Here is a 12,154-nt window from a genome sequence, read left to right on the forward strand (position 1 = left end):
AGACCCTGCTGTTCCACTGGGGTCCGACCCCGACCCCTACCCCGGGGATTGGCGCACCGCGGGAGGTAGGAGCCGCCCCGCCCCCTTGTCAACGAGGCCCCGCCCCGGGCTGCAGAAGCTCCGCCCCCTGTCAGGAGAAGCTCCGCCTTCCCAGGGCTCTAAATGGCCCCGCCCCTTGCCGGCTACCGCTCCGCCCGCTGTCGACGGAAGCCTGGTCTTCTCTCAGGTCTGCACAGAAGGCAGACCGCCTTCCTTGCGCTCCGCCTTCCTAATGTCACTGCTGGATTGTGAGAGGTAAGCATGTTGCCTTCCACTGAAACCCTCCTTGTCATCACACGCCCATCCCCTAGGGCTACACGACCCAGGCCCCGCCCCTTTGGGTGGAAGCCCCGCCCTCAGGCAGTTACAAGTCCAGCCCCGAGCCGCGCGCCTCGTCAGAAGTCGCCGCGCCCCGTGTCAGCGGTAACTCCACCTCTTCTCGCTTTGTACGCCTCTCCTCCGCGGGCCGCAGCTCCACCCGCAGACACCAAAAGTTCAGTTCAACTGCACTCGGAACCGCTGAGCTAGGCGGAGCCACTCTGCCCCTCAGACGCCCTCCTCCCCGCGAACAGCTACTCCGTCTTCCGGAGGTTTCTTTCCGAGTCGAGGGCTTCACATCCCGACGGCTTCCAGGGAACCAGCCCCTCAGCGGGGCTAGCGAGGGCCCGGGCTTTCGGGAACACCGCCTGGCGTAGCCGCCCCTCCCCACCTCCCTTTCCTTTCAGCCCACACCGCCGTCAGAACGCGGAGGAACAGAACCAAAGCGGAGAGCAGCGACCCACCCTCCAGCTGCTCCACACGCCGGTCCCTGGACGCTCGAGCGCTCCTGGGCGCCTTGACTTTCACTCCCCGCCCCCATCCCAGTCGGGGACGCTTTGTGCTTTGACAGCAGAGCTCCGCTGAGCCACATTAATCCTAAAAGATGGAGTTGCTTCAAGTGGAAGTCTGATTTTTTTTTTTGTTTTTTTTTTTGAGACGGAGTCTCACGCTGTCGCCCAGGCTGGAGTGCAATGGAGGCGTGATCTCGGCTCACTGCAACCTCCGCCTCCCGTGTTCAAGCCATTCTCCTGCCTCAGCCTCCCAAGTAGCTGGGATTATAGGCGCCCGCCACCACGCGGGGCTATTTCTTGTATTTTTAGTAGAGAGAATGTTTCACTATGTTGACCAGGCTGGTCTCGAACTCCTGACCTCAAGTGATCTGCCGGCCTCGGCTTCCCAAAGTGCTGGGATTATAGGCGTGAGCCACCTCGCCCTTGCCATGTAATCCAATTGTAAAAATCAGTGTTCTATAATGTTATTTTTATTTGTAGGTTTCATCTTAGAATCCTAAAACGTATGCATGATGAGGCTTAATAATCTTGTAAGTAAAGGTGTTCAACCCTGCCACATTCAATGCCCTGTATTGACAAGAAAACATATAACACTGCTTTACTCTTCTGGAGCTAAATTCCTAATGCAAATACCTCTACAAATAATTTTAAGAAACTAATGTGACGTTCTAATAAAGGTGAAAAAAGAGAAAGTCGTTTATAATAAAATACTGTATGCACTAATATCAAGAAAAATTTTAAAATAACAGTTTTCACAATGCAAATACTCAACAATAGAATTGCAAAACAAAAACTACCCCCACAAAATTTCAATACGCCCCCAAGGGGCAGTACTGCCCTCACTGGGAACCTCTTCAGATGGAGGAAGAGGTCTGGAAATGCTTCAAATAGAGAAATTCATTCTTTTGTCTACACATTTAATGACTAGTTTTTGTGTGTGCCGGTATATACCAGGCACTGTGGGGGATGTACAGCTGAGTTAGGCAACATTCCTGTCTTCCAGGAACTTATAGTCTACTAGCCAAGCAAAAAACAGGAGCATAAAAATGTCTCAAAGTGGGCCGGGCGTGGTGGCTCATGCCTGCAATCCGAGGCGGGCGAATTGCCTGAGCTCAGGATCTCGAGACCAGCCTGGGCAACACAGTGAAACCCCATCTCTACCAAAATGCAAAAAAAAAAAAAAAAGAAAAAATCAGCCAGGCATAGCCGCATGCACCTGTAGTCCCAGCTGCTCTGGAAGGCTGAGGCAGGAAAATTGCTTAAACCCAGAGGAAGAGGTTGCAGTGAGCTGAGATCGCATCACTGGACTCCAGCCCAGGTGACAGAGTGAGACTCTGTCTCAAAAAAATAAAAATAAAAAGAAGTCTCAAAGTGAAAGGTGAGAAGAGACCCCTTTAGGGACATGGAGCTGTTGACTGTAACTCCACATTCTACCCCCATTTCCTCCCTTGCTTTCTTCCTCTTCCTCCTCCTCTTCTTTAAGCACTAGTTTAGAGTCACCTCCTCCTCTCTATGAGCTGTCTCCCTGGTTCACTGCCCAATGCCAGCAGCCCAGAATTCTCCCAGTTTAGAGTCATGCCCACAGGGCAATTCTGTCCAAGAAAACACAGTGCTGAGAACAATGTCCTTTGCTGAATTGCTTCGAATTACTTGGTATCCTTGTACAAAGTAAGACTGTTATCATCACCACTCAAAAAAAAAAAAAAAAACCTGGTTGCAGACTTAAGCAATATGAATATATGTTTAGCAGAGCAGATTGTGCCAGCCCACATAAATCTGCTTAGAGATCAAGCTCACAGAGTAACTTGTTTTTATTTAAATAAATTCATTTATAAAAATTGTAAATATGATGGATTTTAACAGCTGCGTGGCTCCAGAAGTAAGTTTTTTTTTTTTTAAACCATGGATTGGCACAATTAGAAGAGTCTAGATTTTTTATGCATGTTTTGCAGTTTGTCATACTCAAACTGGTATGGCAAAACTTCAGTACTCTTAGAAGTTGTTCAGCAGGTTTTAAAAAGCACAGCACTTTTGCTAGTCAGAGCCTCTTCTACCTTTGGAACAGTAAAAAAATATATATTGGTAGGAAATGAAGAGCTTTGGATAAAAAGTTCTAAGCACTGGTGGCATCTGAAGAGGAACAGGCTTCCAACAGCACTTTTGTAGTAGTTCCTTTCTGTTATTATTTTTCCTTTTTCTACTTTTTTGTGAAAAAGTCTTTTTAAAAACATGATACCATGAAACAGACCAGCCAAAAAGACATCAAACTAAGACACTTTAAACTTTTGACTATAGTTAGGTGAACTTAAGAATTTAGCCCTAGTGAAGTGTTCCCACAGTTTTCTCTAATGGCTACTTCAGAAGGTGAACAAAAATGTTCCTACTAAAACTAGTTCAGGCTGAACAAACTTTCAGAGTCAGTTTGGGGTCAAGGCATTTCCTGTTTCTCTTAGCGCTTACTCTGTGAAAATAATGTTATTGATAATAACAGTAAAAAACAAGTCAATATTTCTTGGTACTTGTAAAATTCCTTCCCATTCCACTGTTTACCTCTTCCTACTTCTAGCATAGGACTACAGGACTATAGATGCAAAACAAGGAAAACAGAGAGGAAACTGATTTTCCAGTATTTATTCAAAGAGTAACACATCGATACACTTTATATTTTAATCATAGTATCATCTGGGTTGATTCATTCAACCAGATTCATTCATTGGTGTGTAACTCTATTTCCAGCAAACGTAGTGGCTATAACAGCACGACTTCTGAGGAAAAAGTGGCAGTATATATTTTTTGACTTAAAACCTTAGGATACTATGGCTGGGCGCCGTGGCTCACACCTGTAATCCTAGCACTTTGGGAGGCTGAGGTGGGCAGATCACCTGAGGCCAGGAGTTGGAGACCAGCCCGACCAACATGGAGAAACCCTGTCTCTACTAAAAATACAAAATTAGCCAGGCCTGGTGGTGCATGCCTGTAATCCCAGCTACTTGGGAGGCTGAGGCAGGAGAATAGCTTGAACCCGGGAGGCAAAGGTTGCGGTGAGCCAAAATCACACGATTGCACTCCAGCCTGGGCAACAAGAGCGAAACTCTTGTCTCAAAAAAAAAAAAAAAAAAAAAAAAAACCTTAGGATACAAATCACCCTAGGGAACACCCCGCTAGGAAACAATGCTAGAATACGAAAATGCAGTGATTCACTGTGTTTCAGTCTCAGCAGAGAAGTCTAAGTAGCAGTCCTTAAACTTCAATGATCTTGAAAATTATGGAAAACTTTCTTTAAAAATAGATTCTCAGGGTAGCATAATTTGCCAGATCTACGTGAACTGGATTCATCCTTAGCTCTTTGGCCGGGCGTGATGGCTCACGCCTGTAACCCCAGCACTTTGGGAGGCGGAGGTGGATGGATCATCTGAGGTCAGGAGTTCGAGACAAGCCTGACCAACATGGAGAAATCCCGTCTCTATTAAAAAAAAAAAAAGATTCTTCCCCACTCCTGAGAGAGTCTAATTCAGTGGGTCTGGGATGAGGCCATGAGTCTGCATTTGACATGCAGCTGCAGACTGAGAAATACTGGTCTAAACAAATGCTTATAATTAAGGAAAAATTTCGTGTAGAATTAACTAAGGGTTACAAGCTACAAAAACTCAATGTCTCTGAGAAGAGATACCATTCCTAAAGTTGTCAGTTACATGGACATCAACACTGGGAAGGAAATGCCTTTGGTCCTTAAGAACTCTCAGACCCATTGCAGACTTTCCATAGTCTAGGAAAGGTCACAGCTCATTAAACTCTGACCATTAGATATGTTATCCCATTATACCCTCCTGGTCTGTCTGTGAGGTAGTGGGTATTGTTTGCAGTTAACATAAGAGGAAGCTAAGGTTTGGAGAGATTAACCTACCCAGAATAAGTAAGCTGGGTTTTTAATCCATTCTGACCAGTCCCAAATTCTAATAAAGATGTTACATACATGCCTTCTAAGAAAGAATGCATTGCATTAGCCAAGCTACAGTGTGCACTGGATTTGAGAGCATTCACTGTCATTGAAGTCAGATGGTCACTGTCAAATCGCAGATTCTCTGCCACTTGCTAACTGTATCAAGAAGTACACACCCACCAAAATTTAGTGGCTTAAAAAGTGAAGCAATTCTTTACTTCAGAGGTCTGTGGGTCAGCTGGGTGGGTCTGCTCACCTAGATGGTTCTGAACTGGAGCAGGTTTGGCTGATCTCAGCTGGACTTGCTCAGGTATCTGTGGTCAGCAGGTGGGCTGTCTGGTCTAGGACAGCTGCATTCATGTGCCCTGGGGCTGGCTTATGCAGGACAGCCTCAGCCACACCTTCTGTGGATGGATGGCTGTCGACTACAAGGGAAATGGGCGACATGTTGCATCTTCCAGTAGAGTAGCTGACCTTTTAAGAAGAAATGTGCTGGACCAGTTAGGTTCTCTCTTTAGATTTTGGAATTGGAGCATTGGCTCTAATGAACAGAGATCAACAGTCTTATTGGACTCCTTGGCTGAGGCTACTTGGCCAGGTCATGTTCTCCTGGAGACTTGAAAGGAGTGAAGAGGCCGTGTGCAGTGGCTCACGAGTGTAATCCCAGCACTTTGGGAGGCCAAGGCCGCTGGATCATCAGAGGTGGGGAGTTCGAGACCAGCCTGACTAACATGGAAAAACCCCATCTCTACTACAAATACATTAGCTGGGCATGGTGGTGCGTGCCTATAATCCCAGCTACTCTGGAGGCTGAGGCAGGAGAATCGCTTGATCCTGCGAGGCAGAGGTTGTGGTGAGCCGAGATCGTGCCATTGCAGTCCGGCCTGGGCAACAAGAGCAAAACTTCATCTCAAAAAAAGAAAAGAAAAGAAAATCTATCTCCTCCAGTGCATTTCTTAATAAAGTGGACGCAGAGGCCTATTTCTCCCACCCACTCACCAAATGCATACGTCACGCTTTAGCTCTAACATTGGCATATTATGCTAGGACTGTGCTGTCAAAAAGTACCACAGACTGCGTGGCTTAAACAACAGAAATGTATTTTTCTCACAGTTCTGGACACTAAATATCTGAAATCAATGTGTTGGCAGGGTTGGTTCCTTTTCTTTTGTTTTTGTTTTTTTTTTTTTTTAGTTTTTGTAGTTACAGAGGTCTCGCTCTGTTGCCCAGGTTGGTCTCCAACTCCTGGTCTCAAGCGGTCCTCCTGCTTGGCCTCCCAAAGTTCTGAGAATACAGGCAGGAGCCACTGCGCCCAGCCACGGTTGGGGTTCCTTCTGAGGGCTGTGAGGGAAGGATCTTTTCCATGCCTCTCTTCTTGACTTGCAGATGGCCATCTTCTCCCTGTGTCTCCGCATCGTCTTCCCTCTGTATATGTTGGTGTTCAATTTGCTTTTTTGTTGTTGTTGAGACAGAGTTTTCGCTCTTGTTGCCCAGGCTAGAGTGCAATGGTGTAATCTCGGCTCACCACAACCTCCACCTCCTGGGTTGAAGTGATTCGCCTGCCTCAGCCTCCTGAGTAGCTGGGATTACAGGTGCCTGCCACCACGCCTGGCTAATTTTGTATTTTAAGTAGAGACAGGGTTTCTCCATGTTGGTCAGGCTGGTCTTGGAACTCCTGACTTCAGGTGATCCACCCACCTCGGCCTCCCAAAGTGCTGGGATTACAGGCGTGAACAACTGCGCCCAGCCGATTTGCTCTTCTTATAAGTACACCTTGTAAGGATTAGGATCTACCCTCACCTCATTTTAAATTACCTCTGCAAAGACCTTATATCTCCAACCTTGGTCACCTTCTAAGGTACTGGGGGTTCGAACTTTAGCATAGGAATTCTGAGGGAGTCACAGTTCAGCCCACAGCAAGAGGAAAACAGTTATCACTATAAACTACAAAATGTAAGTAGTATCTTAGCCTGTTCTTTCCTGAGCTTATCTATAGTGCTCCATATGGGAACGTCTTTCAGTACCTAAGAATATTCAGTAACTACTTATGGACTCTCTATGGTCTGTAATTGTTTAAAGTTCCAAGTCTATGAAAAGGTTGGTCAGACGGGATACTTTTTGAAGGCTTTTTATATTATGGTGAGTTTATCTTAGGTTTAATCAAGTAGATATTTGTTTACACATTGCTGAAAGCAATGGTTTTCAGCTAGACAATAGAATCACCTGGTGTTTTCTAAAAACATCTATTTTTTATTGGTTTATTCAAAGAAAGAAAAAAAATCTATGCCCCAGCTCTACCCACTGAAGATTCTGATTTATTTGGTTTATGATGACATTCAGGCACCGTTTTTTGTTTTTAAAAAGCTTCCCAAATGATTCTAAAATGCAGTCAGTTTTGAGAACTACTGGCATCAGGCAAGGGGAAGGGAGGTAACCAATTCCTTTCAAGAACCTCTACCTGCCCAGCTCTGAGGTCAGTACTTTGCTATATAATCTAATGTAATGTTCAGAGCAATCCTGTGAGTATTAATACTACATCCCCCATTTTGTAGATAAGAAAATTGGAGCATAAGATTTATTTGCTCAAGTTCTACGAGTTGTGGAGGCAGAGGTTCAAATACTGGGTTGCAGGACCTTGGTAGGACTGGAGATTTTTCCATCAGAAGGTCAACAACCATGTTGTGAACACATTATCTCTATTTGTCAGAACAGACCAGGCTACGCTGCTGAAACGAACTCCAAATACCCAGTCTTAACATCACTTTTTGGTCATTGAGGCTTCTTCTTTAGGCCCTCAGTGATTCTCTAGGGCAATTCGCTTCCAAGTGGTAACTCAGGGACCCAGGCTGCTTCCTCTTTTTGGCCATATACAAGAAATGTGGCTAGTCATAGGAAATGTGGTAGAGCAAATAGGCATTTTGGTGAGCAGTAAATGTTTCTTCCATGTTACCTTACCAAAAAGCATCTTTTTTGGAGAACATATTCAAGAAGATTGAAATGCATGTTTGACTTCACAGGCTCTCCTTTTCCACCTCACAGTAAAGTCTACAGTCCATCCTTCTGTGCCTTGGATGATTAAGAAAGTCAAGGCAGGCCGTGCGTGGTGGCTCATGCCCGTAATCCCAGCACTTTGGGAGCCCAAGGTGGGTTGGATCACCTGAGGTCAGGAGTTCAAGACCAGCCTGGCCAACATGGCAAAACCCCGTCTCTACAAAAAATACAAAAAATTAGCTGGACGTGGTGACATTCGCCTGTAATGCCAGCTATTTGGGAAGCTGAGGTGGGAGAATCTCTGGAACCCAGGAGGCGGAGGTTGCAGTGAGTCATGATCGCACTGCAGCACTCCAGCCTGGGAGACAGAGTGAGACTCTGTAGCAAAAAAAAAAAAAAAAAAAAAAAGTAAAAGTCAAGGCAAACTTAAACTCTTTGCTGAGGTATGATGCAGTTTGGATGTTTACAGGTATGTTTACATTTAGATTCAGATGCAACTTGACGTATTTGATTGTATTATAAACTCCTTGGGGGCAGGGACCATACTGTATTCATATTTGTATCTTTCGTAATGCCTTGCACACAGTAGATCTTTAATAGAGCTCATAAGTTTATATATTCATAAATTTAGCACATATTTATGGAACAAACAGATATAGTTTCTGCCCTCGTGACTATAATTAAAATACCCCAGCTGGACTCGGTGGTCATGCCTGTAATACCAACACTTTGGGAGGCTGAGGCTAGAGGGTCGCTTGAGTTCAGGAGTTCAAGACCAGCCTGGGTCTTGAAGCGAGACCTCGTCTCCACTAAAAATAAAAAAACCTAGCCAGGCCCCATGGCACATGCCTGTAGTCCCAGAGAGGCTGAGGTGGGAGGAATGCTTGAGTCTGGGAGGTCAAGGCTGCAGTGAGCAGTGATCACGCCACTGCACTCCAGCCTTGACAGACCAAGACCCTGTCTCAAAAAAAAAAAAAAACCTAAACATAACTTTAATTAGTGTTGGGTCTTGTCATTTGTAATATGTTTTAGCTACCTTGACCTCATTTTAGTTATGAATGTTAAAAATTGAGACCTAGGTGTTACTACATATGCTTTTGGAATATTAAAAAATTTAAAATATATATATAGACTGATTAGCTTGGACTTCTCATTAAGTTAATTTCTCAGTTTGTAGTCTGCTGACACATTTATTTCCCTCCTGTTTCATAGCTTATGTTTCCAGCTATGAAACTGCAAGTATGCAATTTACAGCCAACAAGATAATATATTGCTGTGCTTATGTTACACATATACCTAAAGGTTAAACACCTTTCTCATCATACAGATAGATTTGCAGAGTTTTAACAACTTTCTTGAAAAATACTTGCCCAGAGACAGTTGAGGGACAATATAAAAATATAAGAATTTTTTTTTTTTTTTTTTTGGAGACGGAGTTTCGCTCTTGTTACCCAGGTTGGAGTGCAATGGCGCGATCTCGGCTCACGACAACCTCCACCTCCCGGGTTCAGGCAATTCTCCTGCCTCAGCCTCCTGAGTAGCTGGGATTACAGGCACGCGCCACCATGCCCAGCTAATTTTTTGTATTTTTAGTAGAGACGGGGTTTCACCATGTTGACCAGGATGGTCTCGATCTCTTGACCTCGTGATCCGCCCGCCTCGGCCTCCCAAAGTGCTGGGATTACAGGCGTGAGCCACCGCGCCCAGCCAATAATTTTTTATATTTAAATTTTATTTATTATTTATACATATTTGTATTTTATATTTAAATTTATTTTATATTTAAAAATTGTTTGGTTTATAAATGCAAGGATTTTTTTTCAGATCTTTTTTGGCCCACCTTTAAGGTATTTCAGGTTTTATAACAAAATAAGAATTTTGGCTTAAAAGTAATTTTTAAATTTTTATAAAACATTTGTATTACCAAAGGAATATATTTACTACAAAAACATTAAAAAATAGAGATGAGAATTCATCCATGTTTCTCCCTTCCTAGCCACTATTAGCATTTCAGTGTATTTCCAAATTGGCTATTTTTAGATGAAAGAAAATGTGTAGTTGTCTCTGCTTCTTCTCCTGCAAGGTTATTTGGTATAAGAGTATTTTTTAAATGTCTTTTTGGATAGACATTTTCATTTAGCTAGTATTTTAGTGATCATATTTCATGCAACAGCTGTGAGGTGAAGGTTCAGAAAAAAACAGGGAATTCACTTGGTTGATGGTAATTTACATTTTCTCCCTAGTGGGGTGGGAAAGAAAGACTTAAGAAAAATTTAAGGAAGAAACAGAAAAGAGACATATGTAGTGGTCCTAAATATAAAACATGTAAACTGAATGAAAAAAAAAATTACAGAACATAAAATTGAGGGCAACGTATTTTTCTTCCTAAATAATTAAAGCAAAAGCTTGTGTCTTTTTTTAAGATCCTGATTTTCCTAAATGTTCACCACAGTAAATAGCTATAATTAGGATTCATCACACGTAATCAGTTTCCAAATTATTTCATGAATACATTATCTCTTGCATGGAGCCCCCCTTTTTTCCTCACAAGTCAATCTTCAAACCAGTTGAAGTTTCACAATGATCCTTTAAATCAATACTTGTAGCTCACAATGTCTGTATGTCCAGGATACTCATGTCTGGCTCCTTTGATCTATTAAATGCTTTAGTTCCATATCTTCGGGCATTTAAATCATTTTGATTCAGCATGTGCTCTGAAGGTAGAAGTATTTCAGGAGCCCTCTCGCTGCATGTTAAGTGCTGTTCTCTGACACCCAGCCAGAGCTTGGATGTTGGCAGGGTTGATTGCTCAAATGTAGTGATTTCATTTCCAACCTTTGCACACTAAAATTACATAGCCTAAACACAAAACTTCCAGATTTTTCCTCTTAGAAGCACAACTTAACATTTCCACAAATAAAACAATCTTGAAAATGGGATGAAATTTGAAAATAAAATTGTAATACTGTCACAATAAAATATTGGGGATATTGATGCTGGTTTGTGAGGTTTGGTAGCTGAGAAACCTTTAAAACGTTATTGCTGGAGCATTTCATTTTTTCTACTTTTATTTTTCAAAGAGAGTGGGTGTCTTAGGTTAGCTGCCCCGAGAACAGACCCTGTGTAAAGGAGATTAGAGCAAGTAGTTCGTTTGGGAGGTGATGCCAAAAAGAATGAGTAGGGGTGTGGGGATATAAGAAAGGGAAGGGAAGGAAGCTAACAACAATACAATTTCAGACAGGTTGCTGCTCTGGGACCTAGGGCTCAACTCTAATAGAGAACCTAGAGATAAAGGGTAGAACGCACCTCAGAGATACCCCACCAAAGGGGCAAGGGAACAGGGATACTATTCAGCAACTCCCATCTGTGTCTAGCCAGAAACTATTCACAGGGGTGCTAACTCTTTGCCACTTCCAGACCATCTCCGGCATGAGTCATAAGAAAACCCTCAGGTGGAGGGTTACAGACATTTGCAGGTGTTGCATTGGCACATACTGGAATGCTGAGTGTCAAAGCCATATGAATGGGGCACCTACAGTGTCTGTTCAAGGCAGGTGATAAGAACAATGGTTTCTTTTTTTCTTGTTTTGAGATGGAGTTTCACTCTTGTAGCCTGGGCTGGAGTGCAATGGCGCGATCTTGGCTCACCACAACCTCCACCTCCCGGGTTCAGGCAGTTCTCCTGCCTCAGCCTCCGGAGTAGCTGGGATTACAGGTAGTACCACCACGCCCGGTTCATTTTGTATTTTTAGTAGAGACAGGGTTTCTCCATGTTGGTCAGGCTGGTCTTGAACTCCCGACCTCGGGTAATCTGCCTGCCTTGGCCTCCCAAAGTGCTGGCATTACAAGGCATGAGCCACCACGCGCAACCAAGAACATTGGTTTTGAGTCACAGAGACTTCATTTAAGTCCTGTTTCTGCCACTTATGTGTGACAGTGAGTAAATGCCTTAATCAGTCTAAGCCTCTGTTTCTTTGTTTGTAAAATAAAAATAATACTAGAACCGGCCAGGCATGGTGGCTCACGCCTGTAATCCCAGCACTTTGGGAGGCCGAGGTGGGCGGATCACGAAGTCAAGAGATTGAGACCATCCTGGCCAACATGGTGAAACCTTGTCTCTACTAAAAATACAAAAATTAGCTGGGCGTGGTGGTGTGCGCCTGTAGTCCCAGCTATTTGGGAGGCTGAGGCAGGAGAATTGCTTGAACCCGGGAGACGGAGGGTGCAGTGAGCCAAGGTCTTGCAATTGCATTCCAGCCTGGTGCCTGGTGACAGAGCGAGAATCTGTCTCAAAAAATAAAAATAAAAATAAAAATAATAATAGTAATACTAGAACCTACCTACTAGACCCTTT

Source organism: Aotus nancymaae, unplaced genomic scaffold (genome assembly GCF_030222135.1).
Source record: "Aotus nancymaae isolate 86718 unplaced genomic scaffold, 86718_ANA_hifiasm-v0.15.2.pri h1tg000036l, whole genome shotgun sequence".
Taxonomy (NCBI): Eukaryota; Metazoa; Chordata; class Mammalia; order Primates; family Aotidae; genus Aotus; species Aotus nancymaae.